Source organism: Manis javanica, chromosome 8 (genome assembly GCF_040802235.1).
Source record: "Manis javanica isolate MJ-LG chromosome 8, MJ_LKY, whole genome shotgun sequence".
Taxonomy (NCBI): domain Eukaryota; kingdom Metazoa; phylum Chordata; class Mammalia; order Pholidota; family Manidae; genus Manis; species Manis javanica.
The window spans coordinates 24,121,477-24,149,089 of NC_133163.1; the positions used below are offsets into that span (position 1 = coordinate 24,121,477).

A 27,613-nucleotide genomic window follows, 5' to 3' on the forward strand; every position below is an offset into this window, starting at 1 on the left:
CTGGATCAGGAACTGGGCCCACCTTCCCAAGATGATGGGAAATAACACCTGAGCAAAATTGATATTGCTTCAGGATGCATTTGGTGCTGTGATCAATTTCTTCCCTCCTTGGAGCTGCAAGCCCCCCCTCCCCGCCCCCAGGATTAGTATTTGCATTGCTAATGAAACACAAGTCAGCAGAGAACAGAGAAAGCCCCTCTGTGGACCAGCACGGGGCATCCTGCATGCTTCCCTGACCATTGGTGACAGCAAGTCCGTGAGTGCCCCACCATCCTGTGGTTCTGCCCCGCTTGGCCTCTCACTGCTGATCTCTGTTTTCCTGCTTGAATGGGCCTTTAGAGACTACCAGGGGGAACAGAGCTGGGTGGGGAAACTGGCTGGCAATTCTTCTGCCCGCCTGACTCACTCCCTGACCCAGCCACTCCGGGCTACTTCGTTGGCCCTGTTCTATCTGCTCATCTTCTCTTTGATGGTTTCTCCAGGGACCCCAACCTTCAACATAACTCAAAAGTCACTATATGCAATTCTACTGCAAACATACACCCACCCCTGAAGGGAGGGTTGCAGACTGTATTTCAATGCAAAAATAAATTAGCAAGTAATAAATTTTCCCTCTTTCTCTGTGTTCCTAGTGGGCCTTGAAATAAGTAAAAACCAAATGTCATATTAATTCCTCACTGCTAAGGAAGACATAGTATCCCCTGGGATTGCGATTCAATAGACTGGGTTGGAGGTAGGCAAGGCTGAGGAGCAGTGGGCAAAGAGACTGAGATATTATTCATGAGCAGGTCCCATGGGGCATCCTGTTGTTTTTCTGGGCCATTTTGCAAGGGGATAGAGCTGAGTTTCTAAAAGTTGAAGGTATGATGGTTTGAAGTGTGAGCATCAATAAATTTTCCAACACTTTGGTTGTGTTCTCAACACACTGCTTATGCCTCCATCCCTCTTCCAGGAGGCCTTGTGGGGAAAGAGCACCTTGTTGCATCTAAGCGATGGCCTCTCAGTTCCAAAAGAATTTCTGCAACATTACTGAGTGGGACAAGGAAGGATTAGCAAATCCTTGGATTACTTGAGCAATAAAGACATACTGCCATGGACCTTTTCATTGGAACTCAGTTTTGGTCAATATCAACTTCTTACAGCAAGTCGATAAAACCCAGTATCAACTGCAGTGGAAGGAATGTCAGTGCCTGCTGCCGGCAGCTTAGTTTACGGTGAATCAAGACCTCAAACGAGGCTTTGAATTTGCTGATGCCCTTTTCCGTGAGGTTTGTCGTGGCTCACCCAGCCAGATCAATTCGCTGCGTCGTGCTGAAGAAGAGGAAAAGGTTTGTGGCTCTCGAAGTATTAGCAAGTTCATTTCATGCCTATGCCACAGCAGAGGCCAGGGGAAGGTTTACAGAGCCACATTCATCAAGCCGGCTGGTTGCCCACAACATCCCTCCGGCTTGGAGCAGGGAGAGGGGAAGGGTGGGACTGGTGGCTGGCAATTCATAGGGAGAATTATGGCTTTCTTTGGGGGCCAGGACAGGGAGTGAAGAGAGGATAGCATCTAGAGGCTCTGATGGCTCACAGCCTACAGAGAGGGGCCAGAAGTGGGCAGTAGCCTAGCTGACTTTAGCCTTCAGGAGCTATTTGGGGCTAAGGACATTTTTCCCTTCCCAGAATGTTTGCAACAGATAGCTGCAAAAGTGGCATCCTTCCCACACCATTTGCAACGTGACTTGGTAGTTCTTCCCACCAAGGGGCAGAGACTGTTTCCCTGTTCTTTGAATCTATGTTGCCTTGTAAGTTGCTTTGATCAACAGAACACAAGGCAACCGTGGACAGAGACATACCAGCTCCAAGCCTAGATCTCAAGAGCCCTCACCCACTCCTCTCTCTGTGTCTGTTTCTCTCCCCAGTCTCCCTGCCTCCTTTATGAGAACAAGATCAGCTAGCCTTCTGGAGGACGAGGGAGCATGTGGAGAAGAACCAAGTGTCCCCAGCTGAGGCCATCCTAGACCAATCAGCCTCCAGCCCACCTGCCAGCTGACCACAGAGCGTAAGCAAGTGCAGCTGGGCCCAGCCCAGATCGGCAGACTGGTCAACCAATCCATAAACCTGTGAGCAATCATAAATGGTTTTTGCATTAAGTCAGTGAGGTTTGGGGGGATGGTTTTTTATGTCGCATTATTACATCAACAGATAATTGATACATGGTTCATCCAATCATTTCAGAAATCAAAGCAAGGCTGGAAGAAATCACTGCAGGCCCTAAACTTTAGGGTTCTGAGACCTGATTTCTACCAGCTGGTGCTAAAATCCTAAAGCTTGTATACTATACACATGCAACAAAAATCCACAAGCCCAGTTCATCCCTTTCCCAGATGGCCAGCAAAAAGTCATTTACATTTGCTCAATTTAACTTTTTCTTAGGGGCAAAGGTCATGATTTCCAAGACAACCAGCCCAGCTTTAGCTCCAGGACTCTGGACAACACTGATGGATGGGCAGATGCCTATCTGATCTACACCTGCCCACTCTGCCTCTCTGAGTCACTGAACCGTCTATGAGAGGCGGGTCAGCCACTCCAGGTTAAAAGAAAAAAGGAGCACGGGGTATCTGTACTAGTTTTCTACTGCTGCAGTAACAAATTACCACAAGCTCAGTGTCTCAAACAACAAAAATTCATTATCTGACTGTTCTAAAAGTCTGACATGCGTCTTGCTGAGCTAAAATCAAGGTGTTGTCAGAGCTACCTTCCTTTCTGGAAGCTTGAATGGGAGAATCTGCTCCTTACCCTTCTAGCTCCTAGAGGCTGTCCTCATTCGTAAGCTCATGACACCCCCCCACCCCCCCAAGAGTTGATCAAGTCCTTCTAACATCCTCATCTCTCTCACCTACCCCTCCTGCCTCCCTATTCCACCTTTGAAGCCTCAGGTGATTAAAATGGACCCAATCAGATAATCTAGGATAATCTCCCCATCACAAAGTCCTTAACCTTAATCATATCTTCAAACTCCTTGTTTGCATTGTAAAGTAACATAGTCACAGGTTCCAGGGATCAGGACATGGACATTCTGGGGGCTGTTATTCTGCCTACCCCAATTCTGCTGTGATTTTGTATAATAAAGATTGAGAGGCAGGAAGTTTTTCCTTTTCTTGGGCATCTCTGTAGATTTAATGGGACTACACTGGAATTCTTTAAAATGGGCTCATGTTAAAGAAGGGAGAGAGGGAAATGAACCAGAATCAACAGCATCCCATACCTCATCCATGAAGTTGTAGGGCATCCCTCTCTCCATTAAATGATGGTCTCACTACTACAGAAGCAGGATCTAGCTCCCAATTCAAGGGCAGGATTACAGCAGCCTTATTCCAGCAGGAAGTAAGCTCTTCCCCAGCCATTCAGGAGCCACGGCAGACTGCAACCAATAGTCTTTCCCCACTTACTGAACCCTTGTACTAATAGTTGAGGGCTTACAGAGATGGGTCTGAAGAGATTCTACTGCCCTCAAAGGGGTTGCAGACTAGAGGATTACACAAAACAGGTGCTTAAATAAATGACTCTTCAAAATTTTTAGAAAGAGAAAAGCATTACAGGAAACAAACATAAAATGTGATGGAAGTTCAGAGCGAGGAAACATGGGAAGGGTACAGCGTGGGTAGGGAGTGGAGGAAAAAAGACTCTGGGAAGCCTTTTTGAAATAATTTGAGGAAACCCATTAATTTAAATTTTTGATTTATTTAATTTATAAATTGTATAGTTTAATCTGAGGTGGGCAAACTTTTTCTCCAAAGGGGCAGAGAGTAAATATTTTAGGCTTTGCGGGTCATCGGGTCTCTTGTTGAAACTACTCAGCTTTCTGTTGTAGAGCAAAAGCAGTCACAGACAGTAAATAAATGTATAAGCATGGCTGCGTGTTCCAATGCACCTTTATATAGTAGGTGGTGGGCCACGTTCGGCCCACAGGCTACGTGTAGCCGGCTGATCCCTGCTCTCAGCCATGCCGTAGGAACCAGTGAAACTTAGCATAATCGTGAAAGGATTCATAGATGACACAATGCTTTGGTTAAGCTTGGATGAATGGATGGAACTTGAATATGAAGGAAGAACAACCAAGAAGAAGGTAAAATTAACAATTTTTATGAGATATTGAAGATACCAGGCCCTCAAGAATTTCAAAGAGAGGATTTGGGATAGAGGAAATACTTGAAATACTGCTAGTTTGAGTAGAATTATTTTACCGAGAGCCTTGATAGAGAAGTAAAGTTTAGATGTAACACAGTGGGAATTAGGGGTCTATTGATAGTTTTTGAGCTGGAAAATTATGGCAGAGAAATATTTTCCAAATCACTGAGTAAGGATTGGCCTCTGGGGCCATACAGGCATGCAAGGCAGAGGCCCTGAGGACTGTTCCCACAGGATAAAACACTTGCCTTTGTCCTCAGCCAGCAAGTGGTTGGGATTCCACCTACTTCCACACACGATTAGAGCTGGTCTGTGCTTCACACACAGCTGGGCCCAGATTCCCAGAAGATTCCAGGTGCCCATTAGGGAATGGGCTTGACTGTCCCAAGGCACTGGGCATTTTTTGCCTTCCTGTCCTCTGCAAAGGGGACTTTCCCTCCATCTCTTCCCTGGCTCTCCCCTCCACCTCCTCCACCCTAGAGCCCCTGCTGCCATGAATCGCATGTTGTAACAAATGAGTTACCAAAGGCTCCGGCAAGCTGCTCATCGTTATGCCCAGCAGGAGAAAAGCAGCCACGACCTGGAGCTGGGACCTTGTTAGAGTTTGTAATGAGCTGACGGGAAAATATTTCTGCCTGATTAGAATCCCTAATGAGCTGCTGACTACCGTGAGCAGGGGAAGGCCAGCTTCCAGCTCTCTCCTCACCCCTCCCACACCTCTCCCCGCTCCCAAGCAGAGCACCAGGCAGGAAATGGTTCTTTGCCAGCCGGTAACACCATAAAGGACAAACACAAAGCAGCCCCAGAGACTCCCTGCCCATCCATCTACTCCCCCTCCTAAAGAGGAAACCCCCATCTTACCTGTTTTTCCAGGCATACTGATGGCTACCGCCTGCTCACATCCTAATGATGCCACCTGGACTTATTCATAATAGGTCACACAGGCCCCCTGGGCCCTGGAGAGGTCCCCACTCAGAATGAGATGGAAAGGCCTGAGAACACAGCATCTGACCAGCTACCAGAAACTTGAGACCACAGGTCAAATTCCACAGTGACAAAAGAAAAGTTTTCACTGCAAAAATTTTGCTCAAGTTGAAGTCAGAGAATATTCTGATATCCCCATTTTCTTCCACCTGACTGGTTTTAGAAGGCATCTGGATTAATTCCAGAGTGAATTGATTCACCACCATGATGAATTACAGAAGGAAAATGAAAACTCACAACATATTTTGGGAGCAGGTCATGGTTCAATAAAAAAAATAAAGTAACATTTGGGTTCAGTTTGAGATTCACGTTATGCTTATGTTCAAGTCCCTGTGTCAGAGGGACCTGAATTTTTGAAAGTTTAAGAGATTTTCATATAGTGTTTAGTTATGAATTCAGGGGAAAAGAAGGTATTTGAGGTAGTAGGAAAAGAAAGTGTTCCAGGATTTGGTAAAAATCCCCCATGGGGTGCCTGTGGGATACAGCCCAGTCTGACCCTTCTGCCTGGCAGAGGCAGCTCCCACGTGATTCCTAAGGGTTCCCACCACTACCAAGGAGTCCCTTTCTGTGTCCCCCACAGAAGCAGGCTTCTGCTCTAGGCTAATTCACAAAGTATTAGACCTTTTGCTCCCACCAAGCAAATCACACCTGAGCAGTCGTTGTCAACCTCAGCTGTACATTGTTATCATCTGGAGAGCTTTAAAAAACATGCTGATGCCAGGGTCCACCCTCCGAGATTCTGATTTAGTTAGTGTGGGGTGTGTCTTGGGGATTGGGACTTCTAAGTGTGTGACTAGAGCAGAGGACCACTGGTCTAGAGTAATCTTCTCAAACTTCAATACATATATGAGTAGCCTGGGGTCATGTTAAAACACAGATTCTGATTCTTTAGGTCTAGGATGGGCCGGAGATTCTGCATCTCTAACAAGTTCCCAGGAGATGCCCATGCTGCTGGTCCTTGGATGACTTTGAGTAGAAAGGATCTCACATATTGTCCTCAAGTGCTACTGCATTTATTGGACACTATACTTTCCAGAACTCTGTCAATTGCAATCCATAGAAATCCAACTCAAATTGGAATAATTAAAAAGGAAGAATTTATTGGTACAAATAAATGGGAGCTACAAGGATGTTCTGGCTTTAGGCATGGCTGCATCCAGGAGCTCAAATTATGTCAACTAGGACCTTCTGTTCCTATTTTGGATTCCCTTGAGTTTGCTCCATTTTCAGGCAGGCTGTCTCTGTGTGACAACAAAGATGGTCCAAGCAATTCTAGGCTTACCCTATTCACACTGAATTCAGTGAACAGCCAGTGAAGCCACAGAAAAAAAGCCTGCCCTTCCCTCACCATCCCTATTTTGGTTCTTGAAGCTGACTCATTTTCCCCAGGTCAGGTTATACCCCCACTGCTGATCAGAGTTTCATAGTTTCACCAGAAGCACAGGTTTGGGGGAATGAGTTTCCCAAATGAAAGGATGCAGAGCAAAACACAAGGGAGCTGATGTCCCCCATGAACCCACAGTTAATGTGCCAGAAGCACTGATTAAATTCTCTAAGAGCACCCAGGCAAAGACTAGTAGAGCCAGACCCTAAATTTAGGGTTTTCTGACCCCAGTGTAGCACTTCATCATAGTTATATTGCTCCTCTGAGATCAGAATGAGTCCAGCATAGGCCTTTGGCCTTTTTTGGGCTTAAAAACTATCTTTGCATGAAAGGAAGAAATACTTGGATGGAGGTATCTCAGTGTTGCTCCAGGTCACAGTCACAGATAGGGTGTCTAACCTACTGCTATTGCCTCTGACTTCTCAGGAGTCAAATCATGAGGCACGTACACCCACAGAGGTCTGCCTGGCAGGGTGAGCAGAGGTGATTCAGGCCCCTGGTGGCTTTGGCTTCAGAGTACCCAGCAAGGAGGAAACACCAGCAGAATCCCACTCAAAAGAACCTCTCAGGACTCCTAAAAGGGACTTTCAAAGTGACAGTTTACCACCCCTCAATATTATTCATAATATTATTTGTTACTTAAGGTATTATTTGTAATAATAGCTAATATATGTATTATGCAATATATGTCAGGCCCCTTCTAAGTACTTTGTATTAATTAACACATTTAATGCTCACAAAAACCCTATGAAATAGCCCTGGTTATTATTCCCCCTCTACAGATGACAAAACTGAATGCACAGAGAGGTCAGAGGAGTTAGTACCACATACATGTGATGAATTAACTTTGAACATAATTTCTGCTTTCAGTGGTCACTTACCTGCCCTTTGGCACCTGGGAGACAAGAAAGGGGTTGCCACCATGATTTATAGGCAGAAAAATCCATTGCCAGAAAACATGCACGATCTACCTAAGGCCTCACACCTGTCTGCAAGCAGGTCAGCCTGCTCCCCCGGGAAGCTGCTGCTGCTCCTTCCCACAGAGGGCACCCCTGCAGAGGAATTGGGGCCAGGGTGCATCTCTTGGTCAGAGACCTTCCCACCTTAGCTGGCAGAGTTAAATGCAGGGGAAGAGCTATGTGGGTAAGAGCAGTCAGGAGGGCATCTTGGAAGAAGCAGACTGGCCTGGAGTTGAAAAAGAGGATTTCAGTAGGTGAAGAGCATAAGGCAAAATGATTCATTCACCACTGGTGAAGTTACCTCTTATGTACATGAGCTTGAGGCCAAAGCCTGGTGACAGATGAGAGGGTCACCTTGGGAAGTAATCACAGTACAGCAGCTATGATTTCTGAGATCAGGCTTAGTGCAAGCACATCACTCACATAATCTCTTCACTTCTCACTGGAGAGGGAGGCATTCCGACTTCAGTTTTACAGGCAAGGAGGATGCAAATGTGGACCACCGTGTCTAAGGCTGCACAACAGCAACAGCTGTGCACCTCCTCCTAAAGAACATTCAGGGACCTCACCCTGGAAGTTTCAGATCAGCTATGGTGGGAGTATTTACACCATGGAAATGAGCAAACACTCTGGAGGGCTAGTTGTTAGACATTTACCAGCATAGCTGGTAAGAAAGTGAAAAGGCTGGGCCTTGAACCCATGTCTCTCTCATTCCTGAGCTTATGTGTTTAGCCATTGTGCCTCTTAAAATGCACAGATTGAATGTTCAGTTCAGTGTAACTAGTGCCAGGCAAGATCAGAAGGAAACAGTCTTTAAAGATAACAAACTGCCATGAGGCCAAATATGGCATCAGTTCTTGGCCTCTCTGTACCTGCATTTCTTCATATGTAAAATGGGAATCATAATATCTACCTCATAGGGTAGTTGGATGAATTAACACACATAAAGCTCTTAGAATAATTCCTGGTACATGATAAGTATTATGTAACTATTAGTTTTTACTTGTTAGTTAGGGCTACACAGTGTTTAAAATGCCATTTAAAGAAAAATATGAATTAGTTGCCAATATTTTTTTAATCATATATTTCTATGTAAATCCAGATATCTAGATTGTTTTGAAAAATTGTGAGATCTGACCTCACTTTACCATGCAGCAATAACCAGCTGGAGCCAGGTCCCAGTCGCCCTGCACCCCCCAACTCCGTGGATTATGCCTTTTTGGAGAACTGCTCACTTCACTTACTCTGCCCCTCCCCCACCCAGCACCCACTGGCATCAAAGTTTGAGGCTTCTGCTCTCTGCTTCCTAAAATGCACGGATTGAATGTACTAGGATGAATGATGTGCCAGCCACACACTCATCTAGCAGGCTTTACATGCCTTACTACACCCATTCAAAGAGGAGGACGTTGATTTTGGAGAGGCTAACTGCCTAAACCAGGGTTGGAAGGCAGGGACTCAGAGCCCAGGTCTTCTGTTTCCCAATTCAACACCCATGATCCTGGATAAGAGCGTACACTCAGAAGCAGCTTAGGGTGTGCTCACGGAGTTAGGAGTGGGGTAGAGAAGTGATGAAAAATGCTGAGATATAAACTGTACGGTAAAAACACGAGGGACCCCATCTTAAGGCTAAGATTCCATTTTAAAAAACAGAGAGTTGAGAAGTAAGATTCCTAACATACTCTTTAGTAATCAGCCAACAGCCTGCCTCAAGGCAGGGGAGGCAGTCTTAACTGACCTGTCCTCACTGCTTGAGGGTAACCGCTATCTTGGAGAAGAACAGGATAAATAAATCCCTTGTGTTGCATTTATTTAGCAGAATTATCTGGAGGACTGATAGTAGAGGAGAGGAGACATGGTGTCTCACCATAGATAAGCATCTTGAGACCATAAGTCAAGCCTACACCCAACAAACCCCTTCTGCCCTTTGCCCCATTCTTGAAAGCCTTAAAAGACAGAATCTCCAACCTTTCGGCGCACCTCCTCTCTGAAGACACCTGCACTTTCCTTTCTTTAAGTGTGTACTTTAAAATAAAGCTTTCTCAATGTTCAGATTATTGTGTTTTGTCTCTTTGCTATTTCATTTTACCTCCAAGTCTTCACTCTCTCTCCACGTTACTCCTGATAAGTAGAAAGGGGCTGCTAAGAGCTAAAACTTGTGCCTGCAAGTTCCTGTTGCCTGGGTGACCCCAGAAGGAACTGCAGCTGTGCAATCTGCTCTTAGTAGCCTACTTGAAAATCTCCCTTCTTTGTGAAGTTCTCTTACTCCATCCTGTGCTCCATGGCTCCCCCAGATCCTGGAGTAGTAGGGGCCAGTCCCCATGATGTGCAGATCCAAGCAGACACAGGACATCAAATGACCATGGCTTTAAGAATTGGCAAGGGAGTTTTCTACCTTTATCTTGCATCTACCTACCACTTCAGCATTTTATTAAAAATAATAATAATAATAATAATAAATAATAATAATAAGGGAGAAATGTGGGATTCACATATAAATCAAGTATAAAAATCAAACGAATAATCATATCTGACTTGATTGTTTATAGTTCATGATGTGTGATCAAAACCGAAAGTTTCTGTGATATGACTGCCCTTGCACTGTTCACCATGTAAGAACTTATTTACTATGTAAGAATTTGTTCACCATGTAAGAACTTGTTCGTTATGCTTCATAAGATTGGAGACTGTTGAGAATTAGGCTTGGGGTTGATTAATGATTGTGCATTGAGTCCCCTATACAGAATTTTATTGTCGTTAACAACCATTTGATCAATAAATATGAGAGATGCCCTCTCAAAAAAAAAAAAAAAGAATTGGCAAGGGAATCTGCCCTAGGCCAAAAATGTTCCCTCTTTCCCTCTGCACTTTCCTGTTCTGCTGCCTGCAAGGCAGCTGCCATTCCCTGCTGCCCTTGCTTTAATGAATTCCTTCCTTACCTACACTAATCTGACCTGCTGGAGAATTCTTTCTCTGTTCTCATTCAGAGTCAAGAACCCTCCCCTCTCCAGGTTGAGGTTTCTCCTAGTGCTTCTCCTAGTGCACAGGGAGAGACCTCCCCAGATGCAGCTGCCCAGCAACAATAGGATAGGAAAGGTCTGAGGGCTCTGCCCTCCCTGGCTCCCTGGACGTGCTGGACCAAGGGAGATGTGGCTCTCAAACGGGGTTGCCAGATAGAATCCAGGATGCCAGTTAAATCTGAATTTCAGGTAAATTTCAAGTAAATGACCAATTTTTAGTATAAGTATGTCCCATGTATTATTTGGGACATACTTTAAAATTTCATCAAATTTCAGATAATGAATTATTTTATTATAAATATGTTTTAAATGATGCATTAGACATACCTATGCTAAAAAATGATCCTTTATCTGAAATTTGAATTTAACTGGCCATCCTGTACTTTTATTTGACTAATGCTGTAACTCTAAAAGGTCCCAGGGGCCTCTGCTGGCCCTTTCCAAGGCAGCCAGAGAAGGGGAGGCAGAGGAGCCCCTAGCCCAGGGCTGTTCAGGAGCTCTGGCTCACGGCAGCAGCAAAACAGCCCAGCATGACCACAAACACCACCACAGACATTAGAACTTTGTCTTCCTTACACCTGTTTTATGAGTTGGTACTGTTTTTATTTCCAGTTGTGGGCAAGTGCTCAGGATTCCAAAGCCTTCATCCAGTCCAGCTGCAGCTCCATTCCTGCAGTCACCAGGAAGCCCACCAGATGTGGTGGACACAGAGCAGCTGGTCCCAGTTGATTGGGCTGTTTTGGATGCTGTAAGTCCAGGGCAAGGAAATCTCAGGGCAAAATACCTCTAAAACCAAAGTCAGTCAAATGGAGAAATAAAGTTTAAAACCCATTTATTACAACTGCAGTCCAGGCCATCTCTATTTCCTGCCCCTGCAGAAGGAAAACTAGCACTCCCCCTAAACTCTCAGGTTCAGATAAGTTCTCCATTGCTCAGGTAATTACCCATTGATATGGAGATGAACTTCTCTCCACCCCTGAGGAACACCTATTGATATGCAAATGAACCGAAGCCATACAACTCTCCACCCCTGAACGCCCATCGATATGCAGATACACTAAAGCCAGGTGAGATATTCTGGAAATATTACAATTTTATCCACAGATGTTGTAACCACCGAGGCCAAGCCCATGGGGGAGCTCCACTCTCAGGCCTCGGTGCCCTTGGGCCTGGGGCCCCCCGCAGCATGCTCCCTGCCAGTGCTCCCAGCCCACCACCTGCTGCTCCACACCCCTAAGGATCCAGGACCCCTCAGACTCCAGTGGCTGGCAGGGAGGCTCAACCTTGCTTCACAAATGCAAAGGTCTGGTTTGAGGGAGCACAGGAGGAGCTCTGGCCTGCCTGGGGGTATCTCCCCCCTCCCTCACCCTGCAGACCCCTGCCAAGGTGAGGCAGGTCAAAAAAGCAGGAGACAGGAGTGCGTGAGTACACACATGCACACATGTGCACACACACTCATCTCAGCCCTACCTTGAGCCCAGCTGCCTGTTCCACCCCATCACTGGGTTAATGAGCAGGCCCTGCGCTGTGCTGGTGGTTCTGGCTGGAAGCAAGAAGACAAGCCGATCTCCAGCTACCACCCTGCACCATTCCCCACCCGCTAAAGCCCCAGGCTGACTGCCAACAAGAAAGCACAGGGTCCCAAGGCAAGTATCTCAGGGGAAAGGGGCTGCCCTACGCCATCCAAAGAGGCCAGGAATCGTGGCCAAGAGACAGGCAGCTTGCAGCTCCCAGACAGCCTGGACAGGGAGAGGCTGCCCTGCCCTTAGGGTGTCATGGTCAGGCACTTTTGTCTTCCAAGTTTCAGTCACCTCCACCCCCACCTTTATCCTCCCAGTCCCGCCATTGTTCAGCTAACCCTGCTTGCTTTTCTGCTTTGCCCTTCTCACTGCCTGCTGTTACACACTTGTTTGTTTGTCTATTGCCTGGCCCTTACCTCCCCCTTCTTATTCGCTGCTGTTCTTCCAGCACCTACAAGTACCTGACAGGCAAAAGACTCTTTAAGATCTCTGGTGGACACTCTGATAGCAATTGCCTCTGCTGAAGAAAGCTGCCTAGCCCAGAGTCACATGGGCCCTTCCCAGGTTGGCCTACAATCTTGAACTGCTGAAGGTGTGGCATCTGGGCCCTGCCCAAGACAACTCTGAAGGCAGGTCTAGCCCAGGAGCACCTGTGGGTTGGCTGAGGGGGCAGTGGTCCTCCCTTGGCCCACTTCTGCCTCTGTTCCTGCCTTTCCATGGGACACTCCTTAATCAGCCTGCTCCATAAACTCAGCCTCAGAGGCAGCTTTCCAGGAAACCAGACCACAACAATACACACTCATGGGATGAAAGAGGAGAGAGAGAGAGAGAGAGAGAGGAAGAAAAAGAGCTTAGACACTTTACTCTTGGTCACCTTCCACCTCCAAAAGGCATCTCGAATTTCCCTACTTCTCCCCACATCCAAAGCTCCCACCCTCTCTTGCACGAGCCCTGTATGGCCCCTGCAGCAGACACTGTTGACGCCCACCCCAGACCCTCCGAGGTCACCTGCAGCCATGGGGAAGGGTTGCAGCTAAGGGCTTTTCCTGACAGCACAGCAGCTTGCTCAGCCCCTGAGCAGGGCAGCCCCTAACAGGGATTTAACCCCGCCAGGAACACTCTTCAATCAATGAGGGCAAGAGACAGATAAATAACCATTCCCATCAGGAGGACCCTGCTGAGGCTTGTTCCACAAGATTCCTCAGAGGTCCCCGGTGGGTTTCAGCCCCTGTGGTCCATTGATCAGTACACACTCTATTTATAGGATTTTCCCTCTTTTCTTCTTGATTCCCCCATTCCCTCACTTGTGCTTCCCAAAACCTACCTGCACCAAATCCTTGACTCTGCTTTGGAGGAATCCAAACTAGGTGAGCCTCATAATCAGCCCCCAGACTTCTCTTGCTGCTTTGAGCACCTAGAGACAGCACTGTAGGCACACCCACCTTCTTTCAGCCTCTTCCATGTCACAGGGACTTTTACCTGTGTGACTCAACTTGTTCTTTCACTCAACAGCTATCTGTCAAGTGCCTGCTGTTCCAGGCATTGAGACATAGCAGCATACAAGAGGCAAAATCCTTGCCCTCCTGGAGCTGACATTCCTCTTCTGTTGTAAACATCCCTTCTCTCCCCCAACACCTGTGTTTGTTTCTCTTGTCTCACTCCTACTTACCATTAAAGTCTCAGCTCCATGTCCCATCCTCAAGGAGATCTTACCTCCTGTCCCCTCCCCTGTCTAACTTGGTCCTCACAGAGCCTAGTCCTTTCTCATTACACCTGTCACCAGATTTGTCTCCTCTGTCATACGCACTCCACAAGAACAAGACCATGCCATTTCACCCACTGGATCCTCTGCCCCTAGCACCATGCCTATCCATGGCCCTGCCCTCAACTGTGAGCAGCTCATGGTTCTAGGAGAGACAGTTTTCAGGCTGTGTACCAGCAGGCAGTGATTGGTGGGATGCTTCCACCCCACTCCATGTAGCCTGCCACTCCCACTGAAGGACGGCTCTGGGGAGACCACTCAGACTCCTGCTTCCTAGAACTCATGCTTTGGAATCCAACAACCTCTTCCAGAGTTGGACTTTTGCCTTATTTCTGCATGTTCAGGAACCCTCAAAGCAGCTAAGCGCTCCCTGGTGCTCTGTGCATCCCAGATGGGACTCAGATAGTAAAGGCAAACCTCCCCATTTGACACTTACTAGGCTCCCCCTACTCTTTTTGGTTTTGTTCTAGCAATAAGCCTGCCTTATCCCAAGCTGAGCAGCAGACTGTCAATGGCAACTGCATAGTGGCCCAACCAAAGGTCTTCACACCTGGCCTTCAGTATATCAGAAGAATGAGCAAATATACAGAAAAAAAATACAGCTCACATTTATTGAAGACTAATTATATGCAAAGACCTATGTTAAAGCACTATATTGGCTTTAATACAACAACCCCATGAGGTTGAAATTTTTATTATCAATCCCATTTACTTATGAAGAAACAGGCTCAGTGAGGTCAGGTGACTTGCTCAAAGCCACACAGCTAGTAAGAGACAGAACTGGAATTTAAGCCCAGGTCCTTCTGACCCAAACTCTCAACTTCCTTCCACTGCCAAACCACTCACCCTTTTCCAGAGATCAACCAGGATCCAGACACCAAAAAGCAGGCCAGGTGTGGGCCAGGCACCAACAACTCTCCAAAAGATGGCATCCCAAAGCCAATTAGTTATCAAAGGACAATAGGCCTGATGATACACAGGCAAGGAGAAGTGGGGACTACTGCCACATAAGACAGAATTGCCACCATTAGATGGTCCCATGCCTTCCTCTGAGCCTTGTTCTGGGGCTCAAAGCAAAACTGTGAGGCTTTAGAGCACTGAAACCCCCTTCTCTGCTGGATCCCCTTCCTAGCAGCCCTACCTGCTTCCCCTTACCTTCCCTCTAGCCACACACACGCACACACACACACACACACACACACACACACACACCTCCATCTCACACCTGACACTACTCCATCGTTATGTAGTGAAGTGGTAGGGACATGTTATCCTTACAGTTTTAAAGTGGACATTGAAGGAGACAATACCAGAACCAAGGACCATTAGCTCCCCACTGTAGAGTATCTCAATCAGTTGTAAGGTGATTTGTTACTATTAATACTGAAAATACTAAAATTTGTGAATTAGCTATTTTTTGGAGAACTAGAGTAAATTTAAAATCTTCCCTGAAACATCATCATAGTCCCTTGACTTTGATACATCTTCCTAAGTGCAAGCAAGAGGATGGCGTGACAGCTTGTTCACTAGTAACGGCATAACTCACAGCCCATTTTGAATGTGGCACAATTTAAGTGAATAATTAGGATGGGTGTATTATTAGTAATTGTGACATTTAGGAATTATTCTAGCACTTAACTTTCTCCCAGGTTTTTTTTTTTAGATTTATCAAAGTCTGAGTACCCTCGGGGGAATATGCTCCCAGACACAGGAACATCATCCATCAGGAAAGCAACAGCTGGGAAGAGGTGCTCTGGAGAAACCGCAGACACAGGAGGGCACTTTGCTGAGACCCTAGGAAGCCATGACAGCTTGTACGGTGCTCCCTGACCTGGAAGGTCTCCAAACCCAGCCTCCTCCGTGAGCTCTTCCCCCACCAGTGTGAGAACTCACAGTCCTATGACAGCGCCACATAGACTACCTAATTTAGTCTGCTCGACTGCCATACAAAATACCATAGACTGGGTGACTTAAACAACAGAAATTTATTTCTCATGGTTCTAGGGGTCTGGGCAGTCCAAGATCAAGGTGCCGACAGATTGAGTTTCTGGTGAGGGCTCTTCCTGGACTGCAGAAGGCCACCTTCTTGCTGTGTCCTCATGTGGCCTTCCCTTGGTGAGTGCAAAGTGGAAAGAGAGAAATCTCTCTCATCCTCTTCCTAGAAGGCTACCAATCCCACCATGAAGGCTCTACCCTCATGATATAATCTAACCCTAATTACTTCCTAGAGATACTATCTCCTAATACCATCACATTGGGGGTATAGGGCTTTAGCATATGAATCCGGGGGACACAGACATTCATTCCATAACCAGTGATGGGAATGATCAGTACAAAGAATGGCCCTTGGGTGGCTGATGCAAAAACTGAATCATTCATTCATTCATGAATGCATGCATTCATCAAACTGATATTTGTTAGTACTTACTATATAACAGGCATATACTGATATTCATTAAGACTTACAATATGCTCTGTGTTGGGGTTCCAGTATTGATTCAAGTAAATCTAGTTCCTGCCTTCATAAAGATTATAGTCTTCAATATATGACCACCAGAATCTGTGAAGAAGAGAGTGCCAGGTGTCAGCATAGGTTTCCATGGAGTTCATTCATTCATTCAACAAACTTTTAGTGAGTTTGACTGAGTGCCAAGACACAGAGAAATCAAACATGGTCCCTGCCCTTAAACAGTTCACAGTCTAGGTAGAGGCAGACAGTAAATACAGTGTTGTAAGTGCTACAGAGTTGAGTCATGACTTATGTGCATGTAGCATTTGTGCATGCATTCATACATCAAAGAGAGAGAGGAAATAATCAGATAAATAACATGGGTTCATCCACCTTTCCTCCCAGTATACAATGCCCAGCACTGGCATGAGATCAGAAGGTGAAATTAGTGTGCCTAAGTGTATTCCACTTCCTGTCACCTCTCTTGGTATGATCATTTCCCACTTCATGAACATTCATTTAAAACATATTTTTATTCACTCCAGACCCCTAAACTCAAGCCAACTAATCTAGTCATCAGCCAAAGTAACAGGATCGGTTTCATCACAAGCTGGGCTGGACTTCATATGGGGTGTGATGTACTTTGTAGGCTGGTTGCATAAACTGAGACTGTCCTGGGCAAGCCAGGCTTATGGCATCTCTATTAATGGGTGACTTAAGAAATATGTATTCATTTATTTTACACTCTGAAAAGAGCTTTTAAAAAACACAAATACAAACATATATGGACAATTAATATACAATAAAGGAGCCATGGACATACAATGGGGAAATGACTGTCTCTTCAACAGATGGTGCTGGCAAAACTGGACAGCTACATGTAAGAGAATGAAACTGGATCATTGTCTAACCCCATACACAAAAGTAAATTCGAAATGGATCAAAGACCTGAATGTAAGTCATGAAACCATAAAACTCTTAGAAAAAAACATAGGCAAAAATCTCTTGGACATAAACATGAGCGACTTCTTCATGAACATATCTCCCTGGGCAAGGGAAACAAAAGCAAAAATGAACAAGTGGGACTACATCAAGCTGAAAAGCTTCTGTACAGCAAAGCACACTATCAATAGAACAAAAACGTACCCTACAGTATGGGAGAATATATTCATAAATAACAGATCCGATAAAGGCTTGACATCCAAAATACATAAAGAGCTCACATACCTCAACAAACAAAAAACAAAGAATACAATTAAAAAATGAGCAGAGGAGCTGAACAGACAGTTCTCCAAAGAAGAAATTCAGATGGCCAACAGACACATGAAAAGATGCTCCACATCACTAGTTATCAGAGAAATGCAAATTAAAACCACAACGAGATATCACCTCATACCAGTAAGGATGGCTACCATCCAAAAGACAAACAAAAACAAATGTTGGAGAGGTTGTGGAGAAAGGGGAAGCCTCCTATACTGCTGGTGGGAATGTAAATTAGTTCAACCACTATGGAAAGCAGTATGGAGGTTCCTCAAAATGCTCAAAATAGAAATACCATTTGACCCAGGAATTCCACTTCTAGGAATTTACCCTAAGAATGCAGCACTCCAATTTGAAAAAGATAGATGTACCCCTATGTTTATTGCAGCACTATTTACAATAGCCAAGAAATGGAAGCAACCTAAGTGTCCAGTAGATGAATGGATAAAGAAGATGTGGTACATATACACAATGGAATATTATTCAGCCATAAGAAGAAAACAAATCCTACCATTTGCACCAACATGGATGGAGCTAGAGGGTATGATGCTCAGTGAAATAAGCCAGGTGGAGAAAGACAAATACCAAATGATTTCAGTCATCTGTGGAGTATAAGAACAAAGAAAAACTGAAGGAACAAAACAGCAGCAGAATCACAAAACCCAAGAATGAACTAACAGTTACCAAAGGGAAAGGGACTGGGGAGGGATGGGGTAAGGGAGGGAAGGAACAAAACAGCAGCAGAATCACAGAACCCAAGAATGGACTAACAGTTACCAAAGGGAAAGGGACTGGGGAGGATGGGGTAAGGGAGGGATGAGGGCGGGGAAAAGAAAGGGGGCATTACAATTAGCATGTATAGTGTGGGGGGGGCATGGGGAGGGCTGTGCAACACAGAGAAGACAAGTAGTGAGTCTACAGCATCTTACTATGCTGATGGACAGTGACTGATGGGGTTTGTTGGGGGGACTTGGTGAAGGGGGTAGCCTGGTAAACATAATGTTCTTCATGTAATTGTAGATTAATGATAACAAAAAAACACAAATAATATATTTTGTTACACAGTTATTAAATATAAAGGTTTCTAGTTTTTATGTTAATTTTTTTAAATAGATTAAAAGCTCAGATGCTTATTCAAAAGAAACACAGTGAAGATTTTCCCTCCCACAATTACCCTCAGACACTTTGTTGTCCCCAGAGGCAACCAATGGCATATATATGTATTTTTATTTTATACAAATAACAGCACAGTATCCACACTATTCTACACTTACTTTTTTCTCCTAAGAACATACCTTACAGATAATCCTATATTTAGATGACAAGCTTCCTCCTAATACATAATGTTTACTATTTCACCATATGGGTGTACATAATTTATTTAACCAGTCTCCATTGGTGGACATATAGATTGTTGCCCATATTTTGCTGCAGTGAATGACCTTGGTCATACATCGTTTTGCAAATGTGCCAGCATATCTGTAGGGCAAATTCCTGGAAATGGAACTGCTGAGTCAAAGGGCATATCAGTTTAAATTCTGTTTGGCTCCTCATAACAGAAAAGCCAAAATAACAGTCACTTAAACAAGATAGAGATTTATTTCTCCCTGAAATAAAGATCTGGCAGTGGGCCATCTAGAGTTGACATGAGTTTCCAAGTGTCATAAGGGACCAGGATTCTATCTTTTTGCTCTGCCATTCTCTGCTCAAAGCTTATACAACTGTGGAGGCCTTCATTAAGTAAAAGAATGCAAAATTACAAAACTCTATTTCAAATGAGAAGAAAATCACAAATAACACATTATAAATGTTTAAAAGCTGAAATACCACAAATAAATCACAACATTTGAGAAAAAGAATATTATAATTACTCAACAGTGCAATATATCTTTATAATAGGTTATTTTCCTAGTTTTTTTGGCTATGTGATCATTGATTACCTTTTCATAGGACAAGATTTTTTAATATCTCCTGGAGAATAAATAAAAATGTAATTGAATTTTTCCTTCAGCATGGCTCATTAAAATTTATTTTTATTGTTGATGGTTGATATGCATTAAACATGTGAGACATACTATTTTTAGTAGTACCACAGGTATTGCCTCACAGTATAGGAATTCTGATAAACTCTATAATTCATAAAGCCCATCAAAAAATATTTGCTGTGTTTATAAATGTATAAGCTAAGCTATTGAGCAGTTCCTGATAGATGAAATCTTCCATTTTAATAGGTAGCAGTGAGTACCAAATTATCCACTTACAATTTTATACATCTGACAAGTGGAAGAATATTACACAGACTAGCTTCTGGCTCTGTGCATTTTAGCCTTTTTTTCCTCCTCCACAACCAAATACTTCTGATGCTGGGCATAGGATGCATTCACATCGTGGTGTGGCCTATGACCCCACACTTTGATACCACAAAGCTAGGGGAGTTGGCACAGTAAGTGGTAGGAGTGTTCATAGAAGCCATTCCTAGAACAGAATGACGAGTAAATGACTGCAAACCATAGAAGCATATCCTGCTAAACAACAACTAAATGCATCCCCAGTTCAACTTCCTCTTAACTGGGTCCCCAAAATTCCCATGGCCATTCCAATACCACCTAACACAAGGGAAAGTGTGACACAGGGAGAATGAGAGTAGAAATAGTCTCAACTCTTTGCAGTTGAAATATCTTCCCTTTACAAAGATGGTTATAAAAGTACATGAACACATTGCTAAGGCCCTCATGGGGCCTTGGAAGACACCTGTGTCAAGTGGGGGACTCTGAAACTTAAGCTTCATTACCTGCATGGTATAATGCCCCCAGCCAGCAGGGTTCTGGATTTGATCTAATCAATCATGCACCCATGATTTGGAAGATGGAAAGGAGGCAGAAGCCCTTCTTCCTTTGCCTGTGGCTGTTTTCAAGGTGCCAGTTTCAGCAGATACGGGTTTTTGCAGTGGCCATTAGGCTCCGTATTTTACAGTCCATCACCCACTGTGGGTCTATAGGCTGTAAAGAGCAGCTATGTGGGTCCAGGAGCAGCTTTCTCTTCTTTGTTGTTTGTTTCAATGTAATTTCTATTCTAATTTCTAACATGTAGGGAAGAAAAGAATACAATGAACACCCATGTACCATCCACCTAGTTTCAACCATCATTCATATTTTGTCATTTTTTGCCTCATCACTGAATCATTTCATAGTAGATATAAAACATCATGGCACTTAACCCCTAAGTATTTCCACCTGTATCTCTAAAGAGTAGGGATATTTCTCCAATTAACAACACCAATATTATGACTAACAAAAAGAGCAATAATCGCCTGATATCAACTAAAACTCATTGCATATTCAAATTTCTACAATTGTCCTTCAAAATATTTTTATAGCTGTTTCTCTGAAACCAGGAACCAATAAATTTTATGCAATGACTTTGTTTATTATGACTTCTAAGTCTTATCTAGGACAATTCCCCCTTCATGACATAGACTCTGAAGACAAAGGCCAGCTGTCATGTAGAATGTCCCACATTCTAAATATGTCTATTTCCTCTTGCTTTCATTTAATTATCCATAGTATTTCCTGGAAAATGAGGTAAATCTAAAGGCTTGGGTTTTTTTAAGCTGGATTTATTGAGGTATAATTTATATATAGAAAACGTCATCTTTCTTACTTTAGAGTTCTATGAATTTTGACAAATGCAAATGGTCATGTAATCTAAAAGCTTTATTTGATTCAGAGTTAATACAGTTGATCAAAATACTTTAAAGTGATTCTGTGAACTTCCTATTGAACTTCATGTCACATCCACAGGCACATAATGTCTAGTTGTCCCACTATTAATGATACCAATTTTGAACATCGGGTTCCTGTAGCTTTCTGATCTCTGAATGTGTTATTATTCAGTTTTCTATTGCCTTGTGACAAATTATTATGAACTTGGTGGATTAAAGCAGCACCTACTTATTAGCTCACAGTTCTGCAGGTTAGAAGTTAAGACACAGCATTGCTAGGCTCCCAGAGCAGGGTATCACAAGGCTAAAGTCAAGGTGTCGGCTGACTACATTCTCATCTGGAGCCTCAGGTCCTCTTCCAACCTCATTAAAGTTGTTAGCAGAGTTCAAATCTGACAGATCTTGATTGTTAAGGGAAAATGAAACTGATGCTACTCAATGGTGACCTGAGAGAAATATGTCTAGAACCCATAGGATTCTTTGGGATGACTACTATATGCCCATTAGTAAAAGTTAGTGGAAAACTATGGAAACCTAATACAGAACCATCAGGAGAGCACATCCTTCAGGAAGGAAGCCTTGGGTCATTATACCATGTAGAGAGCCCTGAACAGCTGAATGCTGTCAGAGGGTAAAAAGAACAAGGGTTAGATGGCAGAACAAGTTGGTATAAAAAAAACAACAAAGGCTGGTTGCAAAAATGTAGTAAATACGCCTATATTCTTCCTTGTTTCGTTAGGTATTTTCTTCCTCTTTCTTTCCCCTATTATTTTATTCTAAGGCATATTAGCAGTGGCTAATCTTATAATTTAGTCTTTAAGGTATCAAATGGGATTGTGACTGAAATAGAAGGGAAAAGAACATCAGCCAGAGACACACACAATGACTACTGAGACTGGGTCTTCCCTCTCTGGAGAGAGATTGGCTACCTTCTCATTCACACTATTTCATATACTTATGCTTTCTTTTGGATGGAAGCATATTGCTGTCCTTAATGTTGCTGTTGGAAATTTAAATATGGATAAAAGCTTAGGTATGGATGCTGAGAAACCACAGGGGTAGACCATATTCAAACTATGCACTGGCACTCAGCACCCTTTCAATCCCCTTGTATATGCTCCCTTTGGGAGATATGACAAAGATCACAGGGGATAGAAATTTGGGAACTATACTTCCCAGACTTCCTACCTAACTGGCATACAAATTCAGTTTGTTTTTGCCAATGAGATGTGCTCGTGAGACATGAAAGACTGAAGGTGGTAGAAGCCATTCTTAATCTGGTTCTGAAGGCAGCTGACACACAGGCTTTGGTCACTGAGTTTTTGCAGTAGCTAGGAAATCACTGCTTCAGAGCTGCAAGGCAGCTATGACTTTAGGCTCCAGATGGAAGCAACAGCTTTCCAGACCTCTTGATCACAGCTCAGGGCAGTGTGACCAAAATTAAAAAATAATGGCATAACCCTATAATCCTAACTTCTGCTCTTCCAGTCCTGCCAGTGGTTTTTGCCATCATCTAAATCATTATATTAAATCCTTTTATGCTTGAAATACCTAAGATGGTTTCTGATTCCCTGAACTCTGAAATACTCCTCACAGAGTTTATACCAATTTGCATTCCCACTGGCAAAGTTGGGGAGTATCTATTTTCTTCATGCCCTAAGCAACACAGTATATTACTAAATCACTTGTCTTTTGACTAATCTGATAGGTGAAAAAGGTATCTTAGTGCAGTTTTAGTTTGCATTTCATTCATTATCCGTGAGGGTGAACATCTTTTCATATGTTTAGAAGTCATTTGGATTTCTTTTTCTGTGCATTGTGCCATGCTTGCTATGTCACACAGCTGCAAGTACAAGGCTTAGACCCCAGGCCCCTAATTATGACCCCCACGAGAGTCACCAAAGACCTCAACATCACCAAATCCAATGATCAGTCTTTGATTTTTTTCACTCGTATCACTAGCAACATTTAACAAAGATGGTCATGCCTCTTCTTTGAGGTGCTTGTTGCACTTGGCTTCCAGGGCCCATGCTCTGCTAGTTCTCCTTCTAAGTCACTGTCCTTTTTTCTGTGTTCCACTCATCTCCCAACTCTGCGGCATTGGGCTGCCTTCAGGCCTTGGTCCTCAGACCCCCTCTAGTGTCACCCACTCACATGTGATCTTGTCCAGTCTTATGCATTTCAACCATGTCTACACTGGGGGTAAAAAATTTATATCTCTAGCTCCAACCTCTCTACTCAAAATCCCTACTTGGATGCTTAAAATTCATCTCAAACTACCCATGTCAAATCAAACTCAACTCCTTCCTTCCGAAAAAAATTAAGCCTCCTCCTCCCACAGTCTACTCTATCTCAGTTAATAGCACACCACCATCTTGCCAGCTGTCCAGTCCACAGACCAGACATCTTTGACTCCCCTCTCTACCTCATTACCCCCTCACCCAATCCTCAGCAACCTATCAGCGACTTTAAAAATCCACAACATGATATCCTCAGACCCTTCATGGTACCTGGCTTATTGTAGTGGCCTCCAAATGATCTCCCTGCTTCGACTCTTGCTCCCTACAATCCACTCACAGCATGTCTGCCCGAATGGTTCCATTAAAACTTATTTCAAGTCACTCTAATCAAACATTCCACTGGATTCCCCTGTTACTCTAAGTAACGTCCAGCTCCTAAAATTGCTTACAGAGCCCTTCTTGATCTGCCCTCATGGCCAGTACTTCTCTGATCTTCTCTACTCTCTTCCCTTTCATTCACCCTACTACAGCCATACAGGCTTCCTTGAACCTCAAATACACCAAACATGTTCCAGCCTTAGGGCTTTTGCGCTTGCTGTTCCCTCTGCCTCAGTGATCTCCGAGTAGCTAAGCTTCTTGCTCCCTCATCTCCTCAGTGTTCAAATGCCATCTCATCAAGCAGGCCTTTCTTATTTAAAAAAGTAACCTCAGTCCTATCCCCAGAACGCCCTATCCCCTCTCCTATGGTCTTATCACAGCACCTAACATGATCTGAGCTTCTACCACCACACCCCCAACTAGGACTGTAAGCTCCAATAGGACAAAGATTTAGGTGCTTTTATTCTTTGCTAAATCCCTAGTACCTAGAACAGTGCTTGGCATATAAAAGGCATTCAGTAAATATCTATATGAATAAATGAATGACTGAGCTAATATAAAGCCTGTGGGACATTCACGTAAATGGAAAAAGAAGATGTAAATTTGGGGAGCCATGGAAGTAGATGAAATTACCTTGGAGGGAGAAGGAAAAGCTATAGATGGAAAATACTAAGCCACAAACCATGTTAAAAGGTAAGCGTCTGCATAGGATATGAAGAGTTTAGTAAGAACAAAATGAAAATGCTGTAGGACAGGTTAAGGATTAACAGTAATAGCTAACATGTAAAACACATCAGAAACCTTATATGTATTAATCTACAGCAACCCTATGAGTTCAGAACTACTATTCTTAAGTTACAGACAATTATTAAATGAGTATAGAGAGTTTAAGAACTTTTCCAAGGCCATTTGGCAAAGCTGGTGTTAGAAGCTGAGCTTCGTCTGGTGCTTTCACCATTGCACGATAACTGCTTAGATAAGAGTTGATTGGGACTGTACCTAGGTAACAGAGGACCCCACCTCCTATGCCCAATTCTGTGCTCACCAAGAAATAGAAAAAGAGCATATCTGGAGTGAGGCAAAGTGGACTTCTGAGGAGGCTGAAGCACATTACCAGAAAAAGCTCTTGGTGGAGAACCAGCTAGCAGGGTTTCTAATCCTGGCTTTGCCACTAGCTCTCAGGAGCCTTGGTCTAGTTATGTACCACTCTGACCATCCCTTGCTCATTGTGCAAAGAGGGAACCAGCTCACATCATCTCATGAGTTCCTCTGGCTCAGAAATTCAACAGGCTACCATCAAAGCATAGATGCCCCTTTCCTAGAACACCAGGTACCAGGTGTTAGGGGAAAATCAGCAAATAATTGTTGCCTGCTAGACAGACTTCTGATGGAATCAAAAGCCCTAAGAAAGTTACTAGGAACTAGGGACTTGGAAAACGGGAGTTATGGAGACTGGGCAACTGAAATGCTATCCCTCCAGGTTGGTGTTGCACCCCTTCAGGTGTGTTTATAACCAGGGTTCTTCCTTCTGGTATTAGAATTATAATGGTGAGCGAAAATGGACATGGGAGAAGCCAGGAGTAAAACTTAATTCCTGGAAACCTGGATGACAGAAGCCATGATCCTGAAAAGGACAAGTTTTTAAGGCGTATATGTAGCTTGCTAAGGCAGCTGAAGCTTGTGTTCATTTGCACACATCCTGTGCTCATGTGCACATGCTTGTGCACACATTCACATGTGCACATCTAAGAGTACATGGGTATCTATATATACGTACAGGAGTGGCCAGATATATCTTTAGATATTGGAGCCCAGCTCTTTAAAATGGGGGATAATGACACTGAAAATTATTCTAAGCTTTTCAAAGACATAAATGACCAAAGTGCCTCCTGACTCCTGAATCGCATTACCCAGAAAGAACTTAATAACATGTTATTATCGTTTCTCCTCACTGACAGGATTTCGGGGCTGAAAAGACAAACAAGAAGTATGTTCGTGATCACCGGCACAGTCACCTCTGCCGAGCTGCGGCCACTGCTAAGCCCAGGTAAGTGCTAGAGGTGGAAGAAAGCCCGGGGCTGGTAATGCACCTCGGTGCTTGGTAATGTCACAGGTTCAGCTGGGCTGTCACCATCTGAGAGGGGGCAACAGGGGCCCATGGAGTCAACAGAGAATCCCATGGGGTGAAGGGCAGAGGAGAAAGACTGCATTATGGGAACCCAAATAGAACTTTACAGTTCAACTAACATCATGCAGGTGAAACTCCTTGTAAACTGTAAAGTACTCCACAAATGTGACTGGGAATGGGAAGAGGTGTCAGTAATGGGTTCTGTTTGGGTTATTAAGGCTGTCGTGCACAGCTGACAGGCTGTGCAGTGCTCAGCTTCTGAGAATGTCTTTGGTGTGTGTGAACGGTGCCCTGGAGCTGTGCTGCGTGGCAGCCCTGTTGGTTGAAGGGGTGCCAAGTTGGCCAATGAGAACGGGCTGATCTTCCCCTCCCAGCCAGTGCTCGAGTCCCAGTGACGAACTATCCAGGGAGGTGGTCAGCAATTCTAACAGCAACTTGCCAATGTTTGGGGAAATTTGCTTCAGGGAAATTAAAGGGAGAAGCCATGTTGTATGCACTTAGAATCCTGAGTTTTACAGTATGTTTAGTATATGACAAATGTTCAGAAAATGTTTACTGAAAATAGAATGGATGGATATTGAGTGAATGGAAAATGGCAACTATTGTGGTCAGCTCCTGGGGAGAATTGGTTGTAGTTATTGCAAAGAGTATGTTTAGCCCAGCAGGGGCAACTGCACACTCTGCCCCACATCTCAGGCTCTGACAAGCCTCCTGTGAAGGGCCGTGGGCATGTCTGAGCTCAGCAAGGGTTTGTTTAGGATTTATGACGTGCCTTGCTCAGTGCTAGGGGCTGGCTAGGGGCCTGTGCAGTGGCGACAGCAGTGGGGTCAGCAAACAAAGCATGTGTCACGATTGCTGCCATCAAGGAGCTTACAATTTAGATGGTTTAGTCAGATATAAATCCATGGAGAGGTGATATAGTGCTATCAGGTGGCGTGAGCCCAAATACCAGTGAGTAGCCCAGACAGCGTTAGGAGGTCAGGGCAAAAGAGCACAGGATTTCTGCTCTGCCACTGTCTTTGAGCTCTTGAGAAATTTACTTACCTGTTCTGAGCCTCTCTTTCCCAGTCTGTAAGACTGAGGTAATCATACCTACCATACAATACAAGGTCCTTAAACAAAGGATTAAAACAGGTAAGTATTTAAAATGTATAGCACAGAGCCTGGCACATGGTAGAATGTAGTAGAATTTCTGGAGAGTTGGCTCCTAAATAAGGACTTTTCAGTCACAAGTGACAGTTCCAGCTGATCCCAACTTAAGCAAAAAAAAAAGAGGGAGGTGGGCAGAGAGCAAGGGCTTATTGGTGTATATAAGTACAGCAGTATTTAGGCTTCAGGCATAGTGGGATCCAGGAGCCCAATTGATATCACTACGGCTCTGCCTGTATTTCAGTTTCTCACACAAGCTTTCATTAGCCTTCAGAATAGCTTCCAGCAGCCAGTCTCTGGATGGAAAAGGACTGCCTATTTTTTTGTGTGTACTCAGAAGAAATTTTAAAAAGAGCTTCATGTTCCTAGAAAAAAACATAGGAGAGCTCATATTTCTTTAAGGAAGCAAAAAGTATACTGGCTGAATATTCATGCACTGTATGTATGTGTGTAAATTCCCTCAGTAGCTGGCCTTAAGAAGTGGTA

The 27,613-nt window shown here is 44.1% G+C and overlaps 1 protein-coding gene across 4 annotated transcripts in view; it reads right to left on the reverse strand.

Moving 5' to 3' along the window:
* ADCK1 (aarF domain containing kinase 1) overlaps nucleotides 1–27,613 on the reverse strand; it is a 209,577-nt gene that overhangs the window by 35,370 nt on the left and 146,594 nt on the right. For 2 of the 4 annotated variants that reach the window (XR_012133738.1, XR_012133739.1), the window contains exon 12: nucleotides 16,269–16,362. The gene's annotated coding sequence lies outside the window, so the exon portion shown is untranslated. Of the gene's footprint in view, nucleotides 1–15,740; nucleotides 15,914–16,268; nucleotides 16,363–18,022; nucleotides 18,114–27,613 lie in introns of those variants that run through there. The other 2 variants (XR_012133740.1, XR_012133741.1) reach the window with 2 other exon arrangements.